The 26,989-nt window shown below is 37.6% G+C and overlaps 1 long non-coding RNA gene across 1 annotated transcript; it reads right to left on the minus strand.

The window, feature by feature from the left end:
• Positions 1-4,081: 4,081 nt before the first annotated feature.
• On the minus strand, positions 4,082-8,499 carry LOC124302418 (uncharacterized). Its single transcript, XR_006907706.1, has 2 exons — positions 7,033-8,499; positions 4,082-5,107 (listed from the first exon to the last, which is right to left on the minus strand). It is a non-coding gene; the product is annotated as an uncharacterized LOC124302418 (long non-coding RNA).
• Between the last annotated feature and the right edge of the window lie 18,490 nt (positions 8,500-26,989).

Genomic DNA, 26,989 nt, shown 5'->3' on the forward strand with positions numbered 1-26,989 from the left:
ATTTGATACATCACTCGTGGAGCTGTATTTGTATGACCAAAAGTAGATTTTCAATTTTTTTTTTTTTGAGGATACACACCAATGTTTTTCCTTTTCAAATACCGAAATCGAATCAAATAATTGTTTCGAGATTGAATGAATTCTAGTAAGATTATCACAGACGCAACGGATCGAATAAACCTGTAATTAATTAATAATCATGGAATCATTGCGCGGTATTTAAAAAATTTCACGACTGCAGAGAATGGAATTTTCGTTTTACGAAAAAGGGACTGAACTGTATTTTCGTTTGACTAGTATTGTGAGATTCGATCGATTAATCGATGAATTGAGTTTTTCCAATTAGTCGATGAATCGACAGTTTCGATCCACGTACCGATTGACCCGCAGAATTATTATGATGCAACTTCGATTGATCTATTAATCGAAAGAAGGATAAATCTAAACCGTCGATTGATCGAGTAATTGGAAAAACGATCAATTAAAGCTGCATGGAAATTATTTTCACCAGGTTTGCCAATGGAATGTTGTCGTAGATATTAACAATTTTCCGTTAATTCTGGTAGTTGTCTACCAAATTCAACGGAAGAACCAAAAAAAATTCAATCTACTGCCCAATATGTCATTTTTATGATACTTCGTAGAAAGTCGTAGATTTTTATAATTTTTCACGATTCTTTCCAATCTTTGACGCTTTTATTTCAGATTTTCTGCTATTTTCCAGATTTTTCTACGACCTGCAATTTTTCTCATTAGTTCGACGTAGATATTATTTTCACCAGTGGTTTAGTCGACTGGATAATAGGTAATTGGTTTCCTGTCTGACTAACGACCTGATAATTACCAACGTCCTAAGCAATGCGTTCTCCGAATTGTATCTCACTACAGTCCGAAGTCGGTAAACCGAACTTTTAAGCCGATTTCAGCGAGCTTTAGATACTCGGGTGACGGTTAATAATGACTAAAAATAATCGGATTTCAATTAAATCGATTATTTTTCCCAATCAATCGAGTATATTCGATAATTTTTCAAACTCGATTAATCGACCGACTCGATCATTTTTCCTCACAATCGAAATTGAAAAAAAATTTTAAACGAAACTGCAAGTGATGAAAAAACTGTTTTGGTTTCAAATTCACCGTTTCACAAAAATACGAAATGACCGATTAATCGATTGATTTTTACCGATTCTATCAAGTCATGTTCGATTATTTTTTTTTTTTTTTTGCATCGATTATTCTTAGCCAAGTGGCTATCGCTAACTGTGACAAAGTCACTGGAGGGTTTCCCCGAGGCGTAAACGGGCATTACGAATCGGAAACGAACCGGCAATACGGATCAGAAACGGCGATAACATTTTTATTTTATTTTTTTTTTTCTAAAGGGGTTACAACTCCTCTAACGAATGGTATTAGCCGGCTGTAGGTTCGGAGCTGATTCGGGGCGAGACTCGCGGAGCCTTGGAACGGTGGCTGAGGTATTGATCCTGAAACGGTCCGAAGGAAGCGAAGCCGCGCCCTGCGACAGCCTCGTCCTCGTCTAGTCGCAACCGACGTCGACGCTCCTTATTCGATTCGTTAACGAGTCGAAACGACTCCCTCGTTTCTTCCAATTGCAGTGGCGTATCGTCCAATCCTTATCGCCTCTTTCCTGTTCAATGTTTGCCGCCTAAAACCACAATTCCTATCTCAATTTCCCTCTGGAATCGTTAATTTTCTCGTAAAAGATCGGTTTAGATTCTAAATATCTTGGCATGTGGTCGTTCAGGGGATAGGAAGTGGACTCTGGTCAGCTGGGAACGATAAATTGACGCATACGGCGGTAATCGAGTTGTTTGAAACACATAACCTCAAACCCCACCTCGCGGAGAAATATGTAGATTAAAACTCTGTGCGATATTCGTTTGGTCATAGATGAGCGAAATCCACTTTCTAACGACGGCACGATCGTATCGTCATTTCTTAAAGTATTTCAAATAGATTCGAAGGTTTGAAAAAAGAAAAGATAAGAAACAATCGAAACGATTCTCGTGCTTAAAGCGCTTGAGTCAAAGATTAATAATGTGTTATTATGAATGCATAGAAATTAATTAACGACTTTTCAACCAGTACTACACAAATGTGAAGAAATTCGAATAGCATAAGACGAGAAACTCACAGTTTGTGAAAATGTTTTATGCAATTAGAAAGTTCAAAACGATTAAACTAAGACTTTCCGTTTAACCCCGTTCCAATATTTCCAGACTCAGATCTTCAAAAATTCTTTCAAAAGTCATTGAAAATATCTTACATCCGTTACACCGTATTATACAGTTGTAATGCGAAACTGTGATTTTTAAATCACACTACTGGAGATTTTCCAAACAGATTTTCATCTCTTTTCCTAACTCTTCAGTCGGACGATTGAAACACATAATTATAATCCTTAATAGTCGGCTCGCAACTTGCACGGAAGAGAATAAAAGAGCGAAACTATTGCAACACCACATTTATTACGCCCCTGATATAACCATCCAATAATTTGAACGTTTATGTAGGCGTTGTGTGGTTTCCCGATGGTCTAAATGAGATCGCGTGATATCGTGTGTGTTATACACACATATACACATTCGTGCCTGGGGAAATTCGACGACTAAATAACTGCCTTCGGATTCATGGGTAAAAGATAAGAAACATCGGGGATGCAGGTATACAATGGTTTTTCACGGTAGCCACTAAATCTCCACCACGAAATTCCGTGACTTTTCCAAGGTTTCCACAAAAAAAATCTTGTTATTTTCCCTCACCAATTCGGATGAATTGGTAATAGAAAATTGAAAAAAAAAGTACGAAGTAAGGTAATATTTAGGAATATTCAAAGTTTGAAGACAACCTTCCGGCGATGGTAAAAAATTTGTATCCGATTTAATGTACCTAAAACTTGAAGAAAAAAAAAGAAAAAAATTGTGGGACATGTTTATACGAGAAAAATATATAGTATACGATTTTCTAACTTTCCGCAAAAATCTCTGACATTTTTCTGACTATTCCAGAATTTGCGACCATTTTTTGTACCATGACAATTCCAGGTTTTCCAGAATTCTCTGAACAGTTGCCGCTGTGAATTTTTTTTTTTTCGTTCCAACGTGGCAGAGAATTTTCCAAAATTGCATCGAAATTTCACTTCGACCGAATCTCGCCATTTTTTTTTCTCTCCATTTCGTCCTTACAATTTCCCGTACGCATGTGCCGTATACAGTGACTGTACTGGAATTGAGAAGGATGAAGCAGGGACTCCATATTCTGATCCCCTCGCAGCTCTCCAATCAAAGAGAAGGCGGGGAGGATCGCACAGCATCCCTATGGACCAACCCTCCGGATCCCGGAAGATGGCGGAAATTCGCATCATGGAGTTGAAGCTGAATATAACCCGTTACCCTGTACCAGGGATGATAGAAAAAAAAAAATTATATAATTAAGTTTACTTCTAGAACAATGAAATGTTTTTTCAATCGATAAATTACATCTTGGATAATAATAATGCATTTTCGATATCAGATTTCAGTATATTCCGTTCGGCAATTTTCGTTCCATAAAAATAGGGGAGATTCAAGTTTCTATAACTCGAGAAACGAAATTCCGTTTTATCCGCGAATACTGCGCAATATTTCGATACGGTGCCGTTTATCAGCATGATTGGGATTGTCGTACGTTGAAATTTGCAAGCCCCTTCTTCTTCATCGCGCTTTTCTCTCGTGCCTTAGTTCTTTTCACTTATGTAAAGAAAAGATGAATTTGAAAAAAACAAACATGTGAAGTAAAAAAAAAAAAAAAAATTATTCAACCCGTCGTCCGAGACGCAGCGTGAATGAAAATGCAACTACCTTAGGCACACCTCTTTATAGCTATACGTGTGTACCCACGTGTGTACAATATGTTTTTTCTCCGCAGGGATCAACGTCCCAACGAGACGTTATCCTGGCCTCCGTATCCTTATTGCCAACTTGGCAGAGCATGAGCCAATGATTAACTCTGCGGGAGAAGAAATTATTCATCGGCTTAACAAAGATGGACAACGAAAGAATTGAAAATAACCGATTGCTTCGGTTTTTCTTCAAATTTATTAACATTTTATTCCCTCGTACTTGTAACTTGAGGTTCTAGGTTATTTATAAATAAATTATTACAACAGTGTTATCCGTGAATGGAAACGGTCTGAATCAATTTTGAATAAAAAATAGTGAAAATATTATATGTACAATGTGTAAACATTTTCCCAGTCACGTATTGTGATTATTTTCCGAAATATTGATAATCGAATTTTCAGACTCAAGATATCTGGCTTCAAATTTTATTACAGTTCTTGAGACTATGCAAAAAAAAACGGAGCTCATTATACATTCTACCTCCTACGAGAAGAAATACAAAATGTAATATTAATGAACAATTGCCAGCCAAAGGTGTTTCAATTATATTCAAAAAAAAAAAAAAAAAAATGAGTCTGAGAAAAGTGGTAATTCCAATTCCGGCTGAACAATACCGCACTAGTAATTAATTATACTGTAACAACGGTTGAACTAGTAAGACTCGAAAACCATGTAACGAAAAATGATCGAGGAAATTTTTTGTTGAAAGAAGAAAAAGATAATTGTTAAGATAAAAAATGTCGTAGGCATCCTTCGATCGTGTAACATTTCACGACTCAGGATGCGATGTCTAGCAACAAACCCGAAATCGAGCAATTATTACGTAAAAGTAAAAATAAAATTGACGTTAAAGAGCAAGCAGGCGATGCCGCGCGATGGTTCCGATCTTTTTGAACAGTTATCCGGCAGACGGTGAAGGAGGAGCTGGTTCGAAACCGGGGATCGTCAGACCGGTTGACCGGTTTGCCATATTAGTCCCGAGACCGGGCGGCCACCGTGACGTCACATCTTAGCTGCTCAGCTGCACCAGCATCTCCTCGGAGAGAAGAGAGTCGTTGCGCCGGCTGCATCCAAGCTGCAACCACCCGTCGAAATGTCCGGATGATCTGGCAGGTGCTCCGCACCGGCTTCATCCGGAATTACCGCCGCTGTTTTATCCCCGGCGTCGCGTTCCCCCTCGGCTTTTCACGCTCTTCGAAAAGCTGTTGGTTTAAAAAAAAAAAAATTTGTCTTGTTAAAAAATCGTTACCTTTTTTACCTTCAGCGAAAAGTTCCTTGCGTAAAACGTCGAATAAGTTGTACGTATATCTGTATGGTTCGATGATTGTGTGATAAACTTGTTGCTAAACCGTTCAATTTGATACGAAAATACTGACTCGGGATTCCTTTGTTTGAGTAAAGAAATACTTTTTGCACGATATTGAGATGTTTTGGGCATGTTTTATAAATTGAGTTTTTCTTTTTCGAAATCTGCGCTTTTCTCCCATTGCGAGAACAATTCTGCGATATAAATAGTCGCACTTGATTTGTTAGACAAGTTTACCCCTGTTTGATGCGTGCGGTATTTCTCGCGAAAATTGTAAGTAACGAAAATCGAGATCGTAGACTATAGTGTGCAATAAAGCGAATGGGTTAATTGTAACCTATGAACGAGGTATTGTATGCAGAGTACGTCGTCTGCTACAACGTATTGCGCATACGCAAACCGTTAAATTCAAAATTTTTGAGGTCATGTTCACGATGGTTGGTCACCCTGGCAAACAACTGCTCTTGGATCTTGGCGCATGCGCATTACATTGTAACAGACGGCGGACCAATCAGCTGTTAGATAATTATTCTGTATATATACAGGGCGTTCTTTTAACGCGATTAAATTTGTCTTCATAGTTGAGTCATTTTCGATCAATACTGCGTAATGAATTTTGAATTCAATGATTTATCGACCATCTGTAGGATGGCGACTGATCATTATTTTTAAAATTCCACTAAAACGGGCATCGTAACAATAACGGCTTAAATATTGTTCGAATTTGGAGGAAATATAGTTAGGTGTACATACTGGTGATTAATTTTCACCCTGTATCTAAAACTGTATTTTTGAGTTGGAGTACAAAAAAAAAAAAAACATATTAAGCCACTGTAACCACTGTAATTAAAATTATCTTTCCAATTAATCTTCTTCAATTTATATATTTTACGGAATTTATTCAATGCCATTTCTATCCTTAATTCTCTCTCTTTTTCTCTCTAGCTCTATTTTGAGTTTTGCCTTGATTTTTTCTCTACAGCACCTCATCATCTTCATTGAATAATAATCGGTGAGTTTCGTTATTATTCACAATGAAAGTTGAAGCAAGGGATAAGATTCAAGATTGAAACGCCTAGAGAAAGAATAACAGCCGTGCGTCTCAATAATAATTGGCTCCGAGTACATAAATTCGAATTAATATCCATGCGATCCACATCTAGTCTCACGTATAATCGTACGCATAAACACGTTATAATTACACGTATAGATCAAAAATTTTTAATTGGTCCGAGAGATGACAGCTTACATAAACTATATAATATACGTATAAAATAAGAGTTGTTATCCGAGTGGTTATAATAATGAGATAGGCTGTTTACTCGCTGGCTTCCAAAGACCCGCGTCGCCCTTTCGTATCACCCGATAACCCTTGCCAACTTACGGAGATTACAGGGGATCTAGAAGCTCGCGCATGCGGCATCACGGATACTCGTAAATAGCGCAAAATCTCTCATCTCGTTCTGCGTCTCGAAAAACTTTCATTTCAACATATTTCATTTGAAAATCGATCTCATTTATTACAGTATCGCAATTTCTACACGTCGGTGGATCATTGCAATCGTTATCCAAAGGATAAATCCACGAGTAGTAGATATGTTAATGCCGATTCTACGTACAGATTCCGATACCGACATTTTACCGATGATCGATAAAGTTGAACAGTGCGAGGATAATGTGCGTTTGAAAAAAGGGTTTGTCTGACCTGTAAAGCGGCTAAAAATGTCGGTAAGATGTCGGTATCGGAATCTGTACGTAGAATCGGAATTATATGTCTACTGCCACGATTTGGACTCGGCTTAATATTTATTTAAGGCTTACCATAATTTCTATCGTCTCCATCAAGAATCGTATCGATCAACTCGTCGACGGTATGATTGGTGCATGAAATCGAGAAAGAAGAAAGAAGAAATTTCGTTAGTTTGAGAATAAAAATTTATCAACTGGCTAAATACCACATAACAGAAATTGCATGCTCCTCGTAATTCGTAAGAACTAATTATGAATTATTCACGTAACCTACATCTGAGGATTTTTTTTTTCCTAAAGCATATTAAATCATGACGAGAGCAAGAAATCTTGAAAGATTATTATTTCCAACGAATAGGAGTGAAGAAATTGCGCCATCGACTCGCGGATATCAATCTCGTGGTATTACAGCATATTTCTTACGTATTACGTTACACATATTAAATGTATTACAAGCAGCATAGCTTGCAGACTTGACCCAACCTTATCTCGAAATTCTGATGGAAAAAATGAAATAAAATAAGAGGAAACAAAATGAAATAAAATAAATACCCTATTTGTATGCACAATATACGAATACGCGATTACGTATACTTTTCGCAAAACGTTAAAAATAACTCCATCTACTGGAGTGAAGAGTTATCGTTTATGAGAAATACCGGCTTCCTTTGATTGGCACACATTATTAATTCGAGTGTCGCCACTCATGTGACGTAAAGAAAATAGAGGATAAAGCGTTCGTTCTTCGTTACATAATAATTAGCCACGAGTCAAAAAAATCGGTGACTGAATATTTAAATACGTATAAGAAACTACTGTAGAAATTGTAGTTCATATTTCTAATTTTATTACTAGTGTTTAATTATTGTTCTTTTCTTTTTTTTTTTTTTCTTTACGGTATCGTGAAAATCGTGTCGGCAGAGGGTTGGAATCAGTGTTTTTTTAAATTCTTTTTAGCCATTTTCTAACATGCAGAAACTCAATCGCTCAACGCATTGCCATCGACCAATTGCATCGTTACTCGTGGCACGGTTCTAGATATTGTACGAAACAGAGTAAGAAACAAATAAAGAAATAAAATGTGCCATCGACCAGAATATATTTATCTCGTGGCATTTACACGTATAAAACAAACAATTAAAAATGCCATCGGCCATAAAATTCTCTCGTGACACGAATATACGTACAAGTGTAGGTAATTGAAACTATATTGCGCAGATAATTAATTAACATTTCGATGATTTAGGGCTAATGATTTTTTATTTTCCTAGTATCATCAAGTTCGTTACTGATTTATATACATTTCCTACTTTTATTTTTCAACTTTTTCCAACTCTATCCGACAATCGTTTCGACTTCTAATCGTATAATTTATATCGGTTTTATTTCTTACAACGGACTTTCAAACGGTTATACATTTTTTTTTTCTGTTTCTTCTCTTCTCGTCAATTTTATTTCATCATTGATCGAACACTTGGTTCAACGATATCACAAGTTTTGAAAATTATCACCGTATCGTATGTTATAAAATAGTAATTAACTCACCGTATTCGGTGTATGTATAACTGAACGTAGATCTTCTTATCTTGTTTAAGACCGTAATCAGGCTGCGTAATACCAGTCTTAATTAAAATACATCATAACATGGTTCGTGAAATAAAGAAACTCCGGAAAGTTTCTCATAAGCGATATATATGCATGGTTAAAATTTTATACGCAAATTACTTCTGCATAAATGAGGCTACTTTTACACATACGTGTGAAACATAATCGTCGAAACTTTTGACCGTAGAAATGAAAAGAAAAAAAAATAAGAACGATAGAAATTAATATCCTGTCAAAACTTTTTCTGATTTCTTTCATGTAATTATAGAAAAAAAACGAATGCAATGAAAATTAATATCATCAGTAAAATTTTTGTATACCTTAAATTCCGTGTCAATTGAAGTCTTATTGTTAATTTATTGACAATATTTATCTGGCCTTGTACAGCGCCTGGTACAATTTTTCACTTCAATTTTCCGTAATATCTGAGATTACGACTTTCTTTTTGCGGCCTGCAGAGGGAAGAGAAAATAAAAATTGTCGTTTAAGTAAACGAGAGGATAAAAAAGACTGAAAGAAAGTAAAAAGTATATAATAACAGTGATAATAATACACGTATACAAAAGCAGCTACAGCTTGCTTTTGACACGTTCTCACAGAAGAGTGAATAAAGGTAAAGAACGACGATCGAGATGAAAGAAAATAGATACAGAGAAAAAAATATATATATCGCAAGTGTCCCTGAGTGTTTGATAAATGAGAAGAATATAAGAAGAAAAGAATTAACCGGGTGCCCAACAGAGGTGATTACAAAAGGGTAAGAAATGGTGTTTCTTATAACAAATTGAACATCCTCCGGTACTCGAATTCCCGTGCAAATAGAATATTGTATAGTTACCGACGCGACGGGTCAAAAAGCCGTCAGAAGTCAAGTCTCGTAGCGTGAACAGTGAATATATAAACTGAATTGAATGAATTAAGTTCTCATTCATTTCACCGTAACGGTGAAGAAATTTTTCATTCGTTTATTTATCATTTCTTTAAACGAAAACGCAATTTATACTTTTATAATATACGACACATGTGTAGAGGTTGAATTATCCGAACCTTTTTACCTAGCTCTGATGTTAGTTCGTATTTTTTTTCGACATTGTTGTTCAACTTTGAATGCTTGTCTACTACTTTACTTACTAGAAAAGGACCTGACGCATTCGACAAGCTACGAAAAACGAGCGTTAATTTCGTCGAAGTAGAGGAAGAAAAAGCCAATGAAGAAAAGAGGATAAACTTAAGCTCAATATTTTTTTTTTCTTTTACTTTGGTTTTTTTTTCTTCTTTTGGAAGACGAAATCCAACGAATTTAAACCGTGCAAGTTTGTTGTTTGTGTGAAATTATAATTAGCAGAATTTCTTATATTAACATAATAAAATCAATTCGCAACAAAGTGTTAAGATCCGGTAACGCAAGATAAAAAAAAAAATTCACCATAATTCCGCATATAGCAAAATACAATCAGCAACAAACCTGTCGAACAAACGCGGTACAAAAAGTCTTCCGCCAATGACAAATTAAAAAAAAAATATACATATGTATTCACGATCATAAATTAATGATTGCTGAACAAGTGTGAAATTCTACAAAAAAAAAGTAGATAATAAATAAATAAAATAAGTAGAAAAAATTTCAACTTACGTGATTAGAGCGTAACTCATTCAAATCATATTATTATAATACTTATATAATACGCGCATTATATTTGTCTTCCGAATCGATATTTATGTAAAATATCATCTCCTCTCCGATTCCGGATATATGTAGTTGCGGGATCCCTCCTCTTTGTTGACAAATATATGCTTACAGTATATCGTTAAACAACAACGTGATCTAACGTAAGTGAAACTGAGGATACCGAGTGTGCGATGAGAAGATTATAAAAAAAAAAGAGAGAGGGAGAGAGAAAAAAAAAATCAAAAACAAAACAATTTATAAAAATAGTTGGAGCAAATTTTTTTTTTTTTTTATTTTGCAAACGACAAACGGAACGGATAGGAAACGCGTCCGTCCGGATCCGTTGCAACGAGCGACTAGCCAACGCGGTGCAATTTCAACTGCACGGGCAAAAAGGGCTGCCTGCAGCCTTACTCGCTCGCACACACACACATGTGTATACATATATGTATAATTTTATATATATTATATATATTTAGACACGTGTTGTACGCTATGTTTCGCATGGCAAAAGCGAAAAGGAAGTAGGTACATATGTATAACAGAGTGAAGGGAAAGAGGAATTAAAATGAAAGGGCAAAAAATAGCAGGGTTCGAGTCGCCCCTTCGGCCATGAGCTGCATTACTTGTATGCACCTTGCGGAATTGCGTGTTGGTATACCGTATGTACAAGGCGTGCACAATTCGAGGGTTCGCGTGCAGGCGGCGGATTATTGCGGATGTGCATTATGGCGGGAGAAATCGCGAGTGGCGCATTGCGCCCCCAATTCCCCTTTCCTTTCCTTTCCCTACCGCTCGAACGAGCCGTCGCAAAACCCGTTACCCCCGGCAACGAGGGCGGACCTGAGGAATTTTCGCAACGCCATTTTTAATTCGCGGTTGAAACCATTTTATCCCTAGAATAATAACTATAGCTATCGTGGTGAGACGTCTTTTTTTTTCTTTTCTTTTTTTTTTTTTTCGACGTCGCGTTTTTGCCAATCCCCTCGATCTTGGATTAATAATCCCTCCGAAGGAACCTGATGAAAGATTTGAAAAAAATCAAAATCAAAATATAATGAATAAAAAATTTCTGTAGGCATTGTTTAAGGGTAGCAGAGAAAGCTCTCTCAGCTTTCCAGACTAAAATTGATTGTTCAAATGTTTTAGAACATCGGCAAAGTTAGGGTAAATACTGGCGATTTTTGACGCTGAAAATTTTTCTCTACCTTACCCCGTAAAAATACCGGCATGATCAACTATAGCCGAGTCACCAGCTGGGCCATCGGATCATCGCGTTTCCGCGTTAAAAAATGAATATTTACAAGGTGCCCTCGCGACTCTTACGCTATTCTGCATACTCACAATGACAGTCGGTGCCTGATTAACCTTTGCTTCCTTTGGTTGAAAAAACCTACGGAGGAAACGCCGCGCGCGTTACCCCGAATATTTTATGGTTTATACTTTATACCGGCTGCAACGCGAGTCGAAACTTTTCAATATCATGTAGGTATTAACCTGCAGCAAGGATTATTCTTATTTTTATGAATTTTTATTATTATTTCAATAAATTACAAGTCCGAGGTCGGTGATTACGAATCTGATATCGAATTTGAAAGATTCAAAATTTCCAACTCGATCGAATCCGTAGAAAAAACGCTGTCCAGGAGTTTTTGAGGTCGCTGATTACGAATCTGAGATCAGATTTTGAAAATATCGTACGGCCAATCCAATCAACGAGCCCGAAAACCCCTGCATAAAGTTTTTTGACCGGATACAATCAAAGTTCGAATTTTCGTTCAATGTATCGAATCAGCCATCTTGAATTTTCGAAATCTGATTTCGGATTCGTAATCAGCGAACCCACAAACCGCAGAATATAATAATACTAACATCAATTATTATTATTACTATTTTTATATATCGACACGTCTCTAAGAATTCACTGTAGCATTTTATAATTTCTCACAATCCTTACACCCTTCGCTCAATTTTCTTTACTTTCAAATTTCATTTCGTTATCAACGTTATACATTAGGTATATATATATATATGTGTATAATATATTGTATCATTGTCGATTGACCTGCAGAAATTTCATAACTGAAGCGTAGAAACACGTCAGCATATACATTATATATATATATATATTTATTTATTTCATAATAATATTCATTCATGTCGGTACAAGTTGATACCCTTCATTATGCGAAGAGTGAAATTGGGATGGCAGCTTGTTGGTTAGCATTCTGAGCCTTAGGCCTGCAGCGGGAAAGTAAAATTGTCTGTATGCATGTAATACACGAGAAACATCGGCCTCGTACGTATCTGCACATGTATACCTATATCACGCGTGTAGGTTATATCGCGTGGTTGGTAACAGCTGCAAAAAGTCGATACAATGTACGGAATTAAGTTATTCGCTGAACCGCGGATGTTAATTAAATTAATTGAACATTTTACCGGCAAAAAAGAAGGGCTTAGAAAACAATAAAACAACATACACAAATACCAACCCAACTGTAATCCGAAATTTACTGCATTTTGTGCACATAATAAAAACCCGGATGCGTAATGTTGATTTTTATCTTAGATACTTTTTCGTCTCACTCAAAGTGCAAATTATTATTATTATTTTTATTATTATTGAATATATCAGGGCGGTTCGGAAAAGTGCTTTTTGTATACACATTTTGCTCTTTTTCAAGACACTTGTACTTTGTCACTGCAAAAACATTTTTTACAACTGGCTCAAAGACGTTAAAATTTCGAAAATCGTATGTTATAGGAATAATTGCACAAGTCGCATGGTCGAAAATTATTCTCACTTTCGAATCAGATCTTCTAGAGAGGCTAGACGAGATAAATGGGTACCGGTATTGGATTCAGTGCCAGAATAACGATGGTTTTTCGATAATGGGACATTTTTTTCGGCTGGTCAAAGCCGCCCGCCTTCAACTACCAGATAATGGAATACCTCGGTTTACCGTTAATACTTTAATGGATTTATTGTTTACAGAACGGCGATCGGCGAGGGAATCGGGCAGATTCTATAACATGGGTGCAACCTATCGTACACTTCACAATGTTGACAGCCAATCCCATGTAATCGCGTTGTATACGGTTACAATTTTACATAATATATGTATACACAGGGACCCATTACTCCGATGGTTTCACAATCGTGTTTTTATTAACATGTGTGCACGGAATATAATCAATCACTCCTTATATGTATATGCAACGCGCTGTCAGACTCCGAATTAAATCGAGCCTTCACCCTGCTTTCGGGATAAGTAAAAAAAAAAAAAAAAAGAACGCACGTTTATATCGGCTAGTTTAATGCCCACGCTTCGATATGTTCAATTTCAGAAGCTCTGGAAAATAATTGCCGTCTTCTTAAAGCCGGATTTAAGAAGATTGGTCAGAAAATAAGTTTATTTACTTTTTTTCTTCACAATTTTATCACCTGCGGATAATCCCGCATCGAGAATTTATCAAATTACTTTGTTCGTAAGCTACGTAAATTTGATATCTTTAAAAAATACGAAAACAAAGAGTACTGAAATTGTAAACAAAAACTTATCGATATCGATCGGGATTTTATCCCGAAGACGCACATTTTCCACAAACTCACTGAAACAGATTTTCTTTCTTCTCGACAGTAAATTCTGCGTTATTGCTATTTTTTGATCGCCAACGATATGGATGCAATTCGGCAAGTTGTGTCAAACACTTTCTTTATTTATTATTTTTAACATATTTCTTATTACAAAACTACGAAAAACCATCGAATTATTTTCAAACAATCTGCCAGATATAACGGTGTGAACGATATTTAACATACCTACAACATTTGTATTACATATAAAACCAGCGGCTTTTGACTGGCCATGAGCAAGTCCTAGAACTTTCCGTTCTCGCACTGCGAATTTCAAGTAGACAGAGAAAAAGAAAAAAAAAAAAATATCCAATTCGAATTTCGAACTATATATTCAGATTCGTGGCTAACGATTTCAAAGTCCTTGGATCAAATCTGACCTTAGATTCGTGATTATCGACCAAAAAAACATCGCGGTACAAATTTTCATTCAAATCCATTCATCGATTTTTTTGAAATTTTGATATTTAAATAATTAAAAAAGTACCGAACAGATCAAAGTCAAAATCTAATCGGTTTTAAGTTTAAAAAAACCGCGTCGATTCAGATAACAATTATGTCAAACAAGTTATCGTCGGTCAAAAAAAATTTATCACAAACATACACGCGCATACACACAGACAGAGACGTCCGTCTGAAAACGATTGGATATGATTCTCCAAACTTCAAAACGTTGAGATCTAGTGAAAACTCAACTTTTCAGTTTCGGGGTGATTGCCATGAAAACGGTGAAACGGGAAGTTGGAAATTAGCGAAAAAATATATATCTCAGAGATTTCTTCGCGTTATAGTGATACAAAGGAAAAAAAAGCAATAACCACCGGTAACTCTCGGTATACAAAAACGGGGGGGGGGATGATATAAATAAAAAAAATAAACGTCGGGACGGTGATTAGTGAGAAATCTAGGGGGGGGGGGGGGGGGGGCGAGTCGCTGCCCTGATAAGAGCTGGACGACGGGTTGCGTGCGTCCCACTTTGGCCATCGCTGACCGTTCCGTTCCCTTCCCTTCCGTTCCTTGGCCTTCGGCCCAAAGGCTGAGGGCTCGAAAGGCTCGCGAACCTGTTCCGTATGTGGCGAATAAGTATCGACCAGGCGTAGCCGGGCCAGGAATAATGCGCCGGTATAACTTCATTTGCATTTTACCGAGGCCCTTGGGCGACCCGAACCGACTTCACCTTCGACCTCTTACCTTTGACGACCCTCGATGCGTATCGCTTCGACTGGATATCATTAATTCCCGCCCTTTCCAATATTCATCAACCCTCTGCAGCGATCGGGCCGTGAGATTTTCTATCGAACGGAAAATTTTACAGGTGTTCAAGAAAATGTAACGGGAAAATCCGAGTTGTTTTTATTTTCACTGCGTATGTTGGGGTAGTTTTTGCTTTCAATTTTTTTTTTGCTCAAAAAAAAAAAAAAAAATACAACAATATAAGGACATAAAAAATAATCATACATACGTACGTAATTACGATGTAAAAGTTGCCCCCAAATTTAATCCGTCGTACGCCATTTTTTCTTCACTGTTTTATTCATTTTTATGCGATTTTTTTTCGACGTGAAACGTCAGTCCTTGTGTACATCTCGTCGTATGTCGAATTTGTATGGAAAATTCTTCAAATTGCGAGTGGAAAGCATTGTTGTTATCATAATATGCGTGTACGTATATACCTATACACCCGTAAATGATATTCGAGAGCTGAAACATTGCCAATTTTAAGCCCATTTAAAACTCTGTAATAACTGCTTATAACATACTATTATTATTATTATTATTATTACACGTACGTGATTTTCACCTGAATAAAAATATCTTGCAAAAAAATATCCATCGAGTATAATATAATATATAATTTCTTGTACGCAGATATGCAGAAATCTTGATGAACTTGATCTTAATTGACGATGCCTCAAATAACGCCGAGTATAACCGATTTCTAACATTCACTATCTTAACAAGGACAGGAATTCCGAAAATAAGCCCACAAGAAAAAACAATTAACTCCAAAAATAGGAAGAAAAAAAAAACAAAAAAAAAAAAAAAAAACACCGTTACAGGATTACGAGTGTCAAATTCGGTCTATGAAAACGTACAGCTTGGTTAGTAATTAGGTAATTCCGTTAAATTTCTTGCTGCATAAACCGCCAAAGAACGGTGAATTCGAAAACTCAAAGTACCAACTTTGGACCAATAACAGATATCGAGATATTCCCGTTAAAATCAAAATTAAATGTAATGAGGATACCTAATGCTGATCGTGATAATGGCGCTAAGCCCGAGGCTAAATTCGCTGAGGTTTCACATGAGACGGATATGCGACGCCGTTCAGTTATATAATTACCGGTTATTTATAATTTTAATTAACATAATTTATCGAGTTTTCCAACCTCCTCGCGGCATCGCCGAGCCGCAAATATTACGTTATACCTATTCGCGTTGAAGGTGCATAGATTTCTGCGTTACGTACGCGGCGTATTGCAAAATGAAAAATACGCGCAAACTTGTTTAGAGCGAAGTTGCTCGTCCGCGGCGTAAACGCGTTGCCGCCCTTCGATCTTCGCAGGTGGATATTAAACTCGACTCGATTCTCACCCAGAGGCAGGAGAGGAGAGGAAAAAGAGGAAGAGTAAGAAAAATCATCATCGTCATCATCATCATCATCATCGTCGTCGTCGACGTCGTCGTCGTTCTCATCGTCGTGACTCGCTTGTTACGATTAATCTGCACGCCGTATTAAGTTGCTTCAAGTTTTTGCTATACCGTGTCAGATTCAATTTTGTAACCTCCTTACATAACGATTATTAAAATATTGCACTTGTTGCATGACGATTTGTGCGCAATAATTTTCAATACCGTCGTCATCATCACATGGCTTTGATGAGGTCAAGATCAGAGAACGAACAAAAGTATTGGGAAAAAGAAATTAAGAAAGAAGAGAAATCGAGAAATCGGTTAGTAGTAAATTTTTTTTTCTACCTGCACACGAAATTTCAGAAGTTTTTCTAAAACTTGTTTTTTTTTTTTTTTTTACCTTAATCGGTATCTGAAGGTTGCCGATTTCGATTTATATACCTATTTTCGATCGATTTACAGACACGGAAATATACTGACAAACTTGAGTTCAGATATACCTAACGATCTAGAAATAATCGTTAATCGGTATCAAGAACTGTGGTGGAAAATTGAAAGTTATTTTCAATCCTGCAGCGGAGGCTGAATCTTCTACACATGACTATTTGCAGCCAACGATCGAAGGCTCGAAGTGGGAAATTAAAAACTGATCGGTTCTGCGGAAATCGGTGAGCTTTTTTTGAAAAACTTTTCATCAGTCGAGCACGATATGGCGCCAAATTAATAATCCTCGAGTGAGGATGGTGTATGGGGACGTTTACCCTGGGTGTGGGGTCAGTGTCACGTGAAGCTGGAGAGTTCGTTGACTGAGTAAACCAGCCATGGACCGCGATCGCGAGACCGGTTGGTCAGCCCTTCGACTCTCGGTTGGCCGTCTCTCGTACTCAAGACACTCTCCTCTCCTCTCCTCTCATCATGCATTCGCCTCTCCCCGATCCCTGGCGAACCTCCATCCCATCCGAATACTCACCCGCGTTGTACACATGTATGGACGACGATAATCATACCGGCGTATCATAACGCCGATCGGCAACCCAAGAACCGAGGTAACACCTCCCCGCCTTATATCCATCCGACATCGCCACCCTGCACACACTTCGGAACCGATCCTCACACGCGCGTAATGCTATACTTTTTCCCCTCTTCCATCCGATCTCGATCTACGATTCGAGTCGCCCGATTATCGCGATCATATTTGTCTCCATTTTCATGCACGACGATTAGGTAAAGAGAATTAGCGGTGAAAATCGGTATCTAAAATTTACCGATTTCGATTATTATACCGATCTTCGATCGATGTACAGACTTAAAAAACATGCCGATAAATTTAAGTTCAGATACGACTAACGATCTAGAAATAATCGTTAATCGTTATCAAGAAATGTGAGCGAAAATCGGGCGTGAATTGGACGAGGCTCGAAGAATGTGCTGGGGATGGAATAAGGGAGCTTTTTAGTCATACCGATCTATTTGTAGACCTCAAACCGTACCGAAAAATTTAAATTCAGATACAACCAACAATCTAGAAATAATCGTAAATCGGTATCAAGAAATCTGTCCGCAAATCGGGCATGAATTGCAATCGAGGTTCGAGGAATGTGTTGGGTATGGAATAAAAGAGTGTTCCAGTCATACCGGAAACGCGTTAACCAGCCGATCCGGGAGTTCGGAACTTCGGAGGTGCAGAATCGGAAGAATTCGGTCGAAAGGTCGGTGAACTCTGGGTATAGGGATACCAATCGCGAGCAAAGTAACAACTTGAAACCGGTTCGCAGTCGTCCGTCCCCATACATGCATACAATGTCTGCAGCGCCGAAATGTAAAAACGTTAAGAGATCTCTCACTTTTCCAGCGCCTCGGCGTTACATGTAAATTTTTCTTGATCCGATCTGTAGTGAAAAATCCAACCGCAAAATGATCTATTCGTATTACGAATCGGCAAAAATTAGGCAGATTCTAAGACTCGTTTATCATCGCAAGAAAAAAAGAAGCAAAAAATTACGCAACATGCAAGGAGCGGGAAAGAATGATCGGATCGTTAAAAAAAAGTGTCTTTTTTAACGAGAATCAGTTTCTCGAGAGGAATACTTCTGGCTCTCTAGGACTAGGAGGTGACAGTGACTCGCGGGTAAAATTGGCTCCGTGGCAGATTATAAATAATCGCTAAATTGAAGAGAACGCGGGCAGGCATTGAACTGATTGGATAAAGACCGACACTCTGTTCAATCGGGCTTTCGAGGCTGTATCGTCGTAACATTCGCCAACGCGTGCGTGCACTATCCTTTGCAATGCACGATCGTCCGACCACGAGATCGTCAAACGAGATGAAAAGTATACGACAGGCTTCTTTTTTTTACAAAATTTCAACACAAGAAACCGCTTAAAATTTACCAATAATTATATCCAATTATTCATTGATCCATTCCCAATAATCTAAGCAACGTTTCGCGATGATATTATTATTACTATTATTATTATTATTATCATGAAGGGTAGGAACTTTTATCCACAACTATTGAAACACCTTAAATAAAATATTGTACGTTAATTTTTAACCCGGATTACAGAAATCCGACGAAACGCGTTTCGCAGGAATATTATTGTTTCCTCTCTCATCTCCATCCTATTTTTGTTTTACACGGATTGGTACAGGTATGTACGTTAGTCACGTACGTGTACGCTGTTATATATGTATACGGTACGCATGTGTTTAGTTATTACACTAGTCCGAGGACCGACTGACGAAAATTACAAAACGCTATATTTACTCGATTGAACAAAGATGGCGCTGTTTCTGGACTCTCTGAAGTTACGTGTTTGACAAGTAAGGAAAAGTGCAATAGAGAAAGAAATCGAGAAGGATCTCCGGGATTGAAAACATTTAGAATAAAAAGAAACGATCAGAAAAAAACGCACTTTTGTACACGGTTCGTTTAAACTTTCAACAACTTTGTTCAATTATTATTATTATTGGGGATGTTAAACGTACTTCTTCCGACCTCTCGACTGTAAATATGCAAACGAATTTCAACGAGTCACATAAGGTGGGGGGGAAAAAAATGAGAACAAAGGTAAGTTATTAAAAATAGATAAAAAAAAAAACGTATGAAATGCTTATTCTATATGGTGAAACAATTTCCATCCTATACATATTTCGAACCGCATGCTGCAGCTGCTGCAGCTCGGTTTACTGCAGACGTGCATCGTGAATTATAAAATACTTCAAGAATAATAACGCACGCGATACATTATTCAATTGTCAGCCCTTCGCGGTCACTTCGGTTTCAATTTATTACACATCGTATATCAAATCGATACGTATAACACCACTATTCCTATTAACCTTACAGATGTCACAAATTGTATATTGACAAATGAGAGAGAAATATGAATCCCCTCGAGTGTATTACAATTGTAATAATTTCTCAGCTGCACTGCATCAATTTTTTATTTTTTTTTTTTTTTTTAAGAGAAAAAGAGGAAAAGTACTTTGCACAAATAAAAAAAAAAAACTTCTCGTTACTTCTACAAAGGGGTAAACAATTTCTTCCGATTTTCATTGATTATACATTGTGAAATTATTGACTGTACGACAATGAAAACGTCTTTGCGTGAAGTAAAAACGGATATTTATTCGTATACGAATCGATATGGAAAATAAAATTTATATTACCTATATGTATAAACTAATTTTAATACTGGACTAATTTTTCCGGTGTCAAACGGATAACGAGACGAACGGATCTGAGAACATTACAGATGCGGTGAATAAACCTAAGAAGTGGACAATAAAAAATTGAAAAAAAAAACAAACCATACAAACCTGAAAATTCAAAAAGCAAAATATACATCCGGCGATAAATCTGATCGCATCTGTAATAAATCTTGAGGCAACAGAACCCGAGTTTACGGACACTGTGTATAGCTGCTTTACAATATGTAAGTAAAGGTGGGTATAAATATATATATATATATATGTGTGTGTGTATGTATACCCTACATATGGTTGATATTGGTGGAGGTTGATTTTCCATAAATGCAATGCTAATTAGACGACATCTTACACGTCGGGACTCGGTCTGTACGCGTTCGAATACGTATATCGTGAAATCGAGTCGAGTCGAGTCGGTCGTATCCAAGTTTGAGAAGGCAAAGTCGACGAGAGAATTCCTCGAGTGAGCAGCAGCCGCCATGGCTATGGTTAAACCTGATTTTTATCTCCATGGAATGTTAATTTATTTTTATTTTGACTTGCATGAATCGGACCTTCCCCTATGGCGCTTCCCATTGGTTAACCGCTGCCCAGTGCCGGTTTAGGCGTTTAAAACACCGACGAACCATGCGGAAGATCACCGTCTGTTCCAAAAAGCCGAAAAGTATGATATGTATTCGGTAAGAAGGGGGAGGGGGGTTGAAATTCCGAATTACAAAACTTTTCAAATTCGAAACTTCGACCCCGCCTCCGTTCGGCAAAATGATGAAAAAAATTAATTACAAAAAAATGAACATTTTTTGCCTGCAGCTCGGAACCGAGGCCTAAAAAACGACTTCTGTGTCTGCGTGCATCTCGAAAAGACTCCGAGCAGGCCGATTCGATGAAAGACGAGAGCCTCGGTCCTCGGGCAAAAAGTTGGGAGTGTGTGCCGTGTGTTAAACTCTGGTGCAAGTAACGCGACGGCTTCTCTCGAGAGTTGCAGATGAGGCTTAATACTGCAGCTCTTTCTTCCAATTTCTTTATACCCTCTTTTTGTCCGTCAGTCCGTTATACGTACATGTGTATGACATCGCTGAGAATCTTGTGCACTGACAATGAGTCGACTCATTCATGCATCAGCGTGCGTTTAACCGCAACACATGTAAAATAATAATTGTATCATCGTTGAGAGATAATTCTTTTTTTACTTCTTTAAAATTATTTTTTTCTAATTTTTCTACAAAAAGCTTTTCACTTCGCTGCGAAGTATGATCGGTTTGAGAATTTTCAAGATCATCGCGCGCAAGTTTGTCGGACGGACCGACAGATTCTTCCGTTTTTTTTTTTCTTTTTTTTTTTATGACGATGAATAGTATCGCCCCATTTTTCGTTCACTCAAACTACGCAATTTTCATAAGTATTATAAATATATCACGATTATCTCTATTAATAAACACGGAAATTTAAAACACGATTACAAACAAAAAAAAAAAAAAAAAAAACAATATCAACCGTAATAATGGCCCAACAATTATTAGTGATTTTTTCTCACATCATCGGGTAAAAATTTCCCACGCATAACGTGTGTACAAAAAATGGATTTTTCATCCTATGCAGTGACGTATGCAGTTTTCAGTGCATAACCAATAAGCGGAATAAAATGACGATGGAGATTTTCGTACAGAATCGGGGACGCCGATCGAGATGCGTGGGTATGGGAGTAAAGCGCGTGCATGACTCCTGGAAGCACTCGAGTGACAAATTCGATCAGACGTAAGGCTGTGGGTATCTCTTCACATGTGAGGGACAGGATCCAGACGAGATCTATCGATCACCGAGATCGAGATAGGTCGGATAAATATACCGTATATACAATGAACAACACATTCATTCCGATGTATTTTTGTGACATACATATATTGTAATGCGGTGGTTTATTTTTTTTTTTCTTTCCTTTTCTTTTTTTCTCAGACGTACCCTATGTCTGATGTCACATAACGGAATACGTAACACGTAACGTGTGATAATATGATGTTACATATGTATACACATAGATATGTACAGTGCGAGTACATGATGCGGAAAAAAATTAATTTCAGATGTGTGAAAAAAAAAGAAAAGAAAAAAGAAAGAGAAAAGAGTAAAGAATCTTCTTTCCCGTAATAAAATCTTTCTCGATATCAATCGGGATTCTCATGAAAATTTTACTATTATTCAGTTCCTGATTTGCAATGGAATAAGAGAAGAAAATTCATTCCGGATATACTGCACTAGACTATTGAATCTATTAAGGTATTTATGAGTTACAAGGATTTGTTTTTTTTTTATAACGAAGATTAAAAAGTATTCAAATTTTCGACATCAATTTTTCTTTTCAAATCGATTGAAAATGGTGAAGAACTTTGTACATTTTTTTCGATATTAAGAAAAAGAAAATTTCTTAAAAAAAAACCATACCCGCTTCATCCGTATTCGGCGAAATTTGATGTAGTTATTTTTTCATCGACATCAATAGAGTGTTTTTTTTTTTTAAATACATTTTACGGTAGATATGTATAAGAATTGTTTTTATGATGAAACAGAATCAATAATCTCGGAGCGAAATCGAACGAATTATATGCTAGATTTTTTTCTTTTTTTTATATCAGTACGGTTATTTAATATCGAAAATCAATTTACAACTTCACAACTTTAGCGCGGTGAAATTTGCGTTCAGGGTAAGAAAGTAAAAAACAAAATAAAATACGAATGTGAGAGAAGGTGGGTATAAATTTCAATTCCGAAACAATAATAATTGAAACAAAAAAAAAAAAAGGCATAAAAAAAAAGAAACGAATTGAATAAAAGTAAACTTGTTGCCTCAAAAAATCACTTCTAACAACTATGACATAAAACTGATATTTCTAGTTTTTTCCACGACCCGTTTTGAATACCCCGACGTTTCCAGGTTCTCCAGATTTTACGGATGTGTGACCGGCCCGGTAGAAACCCTGCAAATAAAAAAAATAAATAAAAAAGAAAAAAAGAAAAGAGGGAAAAAAAATGGCTCGACGCAAGTGCGCCGTGTGCTGTCAACTGTCCGCAAAAGCCGGTAGGTGTAACACGGTTGCAAAAACGAAGGTGGCCGGAGGATCTCGTTCGATTTCACATCTCATTCTCAGGTTCGTTAGTCCGAAGCCCGCAGCGAGTATGCGGTAGGCGCACGGTCAGTCAGACGTCATTGGAGCGGATGGTTGGATACGTAAGGTAGGTAGGTAGGTAGGTAGGTAGGTAGGTAGGTAAGTGTATACGCAAGATAAGAGAGCCTGACGGGTGATCCGCAAACCGCATACCAACCTAACATGTATTTAAATAGGCATGGGACGTATCTAATCTGTTAAAAGACTCTGACAAACAACCGCAGTGCGCCTCTTGTCCATGTGCAGTGCGTGCAGGTATGCTCATCTCTCTCTCCCTTGGCTTGGGTCATTTCCTTTATCTCTGCCTGATCGTTCGCTATCTCCTGCGGAATGGTTAGTTCAGGATCTGCTTCGACGACCACGTTACGTGTCTCTTCTTCTCGGAGTATCCGGACTCGGAAACTTACCCACTTTTCTTCTTCTTCTTCTTCTTCTTCTTCTTCTTCTTCTTCATGCGTCTGGCACACTGTCGCATCGATTACAGACGTGGATGTTATCGTATCTCATACGATTGGTTATCGGTTATGCGATATACATATATATATATATATATATATATATATATATATATGTGTGTGTGTGTGGAATGCTGCATCCGGACGTCGTAAATCCGACGACTCGACTATCCAAGGACGCGATTTACACGTTTCTCTTGAATTCATCGGCGACATGGGAAGTGGACGTTGTCGGTCTTATCCTCGATTTGTGTCCGCAGCGAGAGAAGTCGGATCTTCGGAGAAACACTCGCGTCATCTTTTTCCGATCAGCTTCCAATCTGACTTACGAATGTGAAGTTGTTAACGTTACTCCAGCGATGCATGTTTACAAAAAATCGTTACTTCGCATCTTTACGATCGTCTGAAAAGCCAACTCCTTGAAAGTCATTCGGAAATTGTACACTCACCATTTTTCTCCTGACGTTACCAACTTCAGCCTCTCCCAAACTTGACCCCCTCGCATATCGACTACCTGGAGAACAATTCCGTGTCTTTGATTTGAACCGTGACTGATTTCCGAAGACTCCTTCAATCGAGTCATTCGCAAGGTCCGCACTTCTTCCATCGTCGAAGGAAGTCAAGGTAGGTGATTAGGACTAGTTGTAAGATGATCGATCATCGATACCACGCAATCTTACCACCCGATACATGATTGCGAGTTGAAAAGGAACGGAATAATCGTTTCAAAAGTGCCGCTGGTACTCGGTCCCGGCCATTTGTTTCGACCATATAATTTATTGAAGTCAAGTCAGGGGCGCCCCAAGGGTCAGCCTTAAGTCGTATGGAGATTTCCGGTAGCGTTGTTATTCTTTTCCGCCCGAAGACGATTGCCTGCCGGTCGTATAATATATAACAGTGTATAAATCTCCATTTTACACCGCACCACGTGCGGCAGACTATCGAGCTGCAACCGCGTCCGCACTTCAAGTATCATCGACATCGGTGGCAGCGACTGTAAAATCATTTTATCGTGATCTCGTAGCCTCGACCGTCCAACGAGCGGATAATTATCCGTCAGACCCTCTTTTCTGCCGTTTTTACATAAATTATATTGAGTAATCTATACCATTTACGATCTGAATATTGTGTTGTACATTTGAAAAGAAAATTAGATAATCTGGGAGGTATTCTTCTAGCCTGCGCAGGTCATGTTTCTTCACCGTTTCATCCAATCTTTGATGCAGTCTGTCCACGGCCGAGGAGCAAAGTCTCGGGTCAAAGGTCAATCTTCCGTTGGCACACGGAACTTGTCGCGCGTATGTATACGTACGTATATAAATATGTATAATATGTATATACCTGCGTTACTGTATATTGTTCCAGATAATATTGTTGCAAGTCATGATCTAGGGATGTATGCACGCATGTACGTATCACTCAAAGTTCATGAATTATAGACAACAAATACGTAACATTGCCGATGCGTTTAAATTCAAAGTGTTTTTACGGTACCTACGCTAATTTTGTGCAAAATTTTTATTTTTCCTACGTTGGGACGAGAAAATGTGTATATCGTAAAAATTGAGGATCGAAAACATGTCAAGTACTATTTTCAACACCTGTTTTCGTCACTGTTACGTGTAGCATAGATGAAAACGTTATAGAAATAAATTTAAGTCTTCCAAGTTCCCTGATTCTTGCGATATATTGTAAGAACATATTTCTTCAATCCGATTTGCAGGGAAAAACGGTATTTTTTAATTTCACGAGGGTCTGAAGCAAAAAAGAAGATCATGCAAATCTAACGTTCTAAAAACTTGACACCTTCAGAGTTATTCTCAAGTTGCTAATTAGTGATTTTTTGCTCAATGCTCCGTTACGTTGACGTTACTAACTTCAACTTCCCGTTTCTATACGGTATAGCCGTATTATATATTTACGAAACACGCACAAAAAACTATGTATGGGGGAATTCCATGCGAACACGACCAACGTCTGACCCTAAACATTTCTAATTTTGTTTAAAAGATTTTCTGCAATTGTCCCAACTCACATTTTTTATTCGATTGCTCAATTATTTATAAATATTGAAATTGACTTTGAAATGGACATTTTTTTAAATTCTCTTTGAACAGTCTCAAAATTCCCGTAAAAATTCCTAAAACTTCTATTCTTCCCTTAGCACATTTCTCGACCGGTACCATCGTGGACCGATTTTATTTTATTTTTTTTTTTTTTTGTACGTTTAACTTTTTTTTCATCAACTTCATAATGAAACAGGTGTAGTAATGTTTTAAGTAAAAATAGAAGTCGTAAGAATTTTTTGAGAATTATCAAACCGTTTAAACAATGTTTCAGTTTGTCAAAAAAATTACAAGCTCTGAAAATAGAATGGAAAGAAAAATCGGCCTATCTCGAAACAGGTCTTAAAATGTTTTGAATAGAAAATCTAGTTTTTGAGAATTTTAAGAAAGGTCCTTTTCAAAATCAGTAACACAGTTTACAAATAATAAACCTGTCGAATAAAGAAGCTCAAAAAAAAAAAAACAAAAAAAAATTCAGGGTACTGTTTCAGAGCTGAGAGAATTGCTGAAAAAATGTTGAAAAAAATCCAAAAATGACGAGGATCGGACGTTGGTTGTGTTCGCATGGAAGTTTCTTTCGGTACAAGGCATCGAGTGTAAAAAAAAAACAAACAATTTTCTTTTCGCTCATTCAACAGACTTCCGGACAAAGTGATTGAATTTCGCTCTCAAGAGAGGAGCGTAAAGTGCGAAGAGTTTCATTATCAGTCAAGCGTACCTGGGAAATATCGCAAACATAATCGAACAGCGTCTCTAGAAATTCGGACAAGCCTCGCTCTTCGAAGGGTAACTAATCAAGGAGTCATCATATATACCTTCGGCCAGCAGACTCGTTATATTTAGTTACGGGCATCGGATGGCCTCTATCTGAGATCTCGAAGGCAGTACCTTGACTCAGCTCGCCCGGGGTGCCATGCCGCTGGCCAGGGGGTTGTTTAATGCTGCGCTATCACACCATGTAGCGTGACTGTCCAACCAACCCGACCCGAGGTGCGCAAGTTAGAGCTGAAGCTGTACAGGTGGAGGTAGAGGAGAGAGAGAAAAAGGAAGAAAGGTGTAGAGAGAGAGAGGGAGAGAGAGAAAAGGG

This window comes from Neodiprion virginianus, chromosome 4, assembly GCF_021901495.1.
Source record: "Neodiprion virginianus isolate iyNeoVirg1 chromosome 4, iyNeoVirg1.1, whole genome shotgun sequence".
In the NCBI taxonomy this organism is placed as follows: Eukaryota; Metazoa; Arthropoda; class Insecta; order Hymenoptera; family Diprionidae; genus Neodiprion; species Neodiprion virginianus.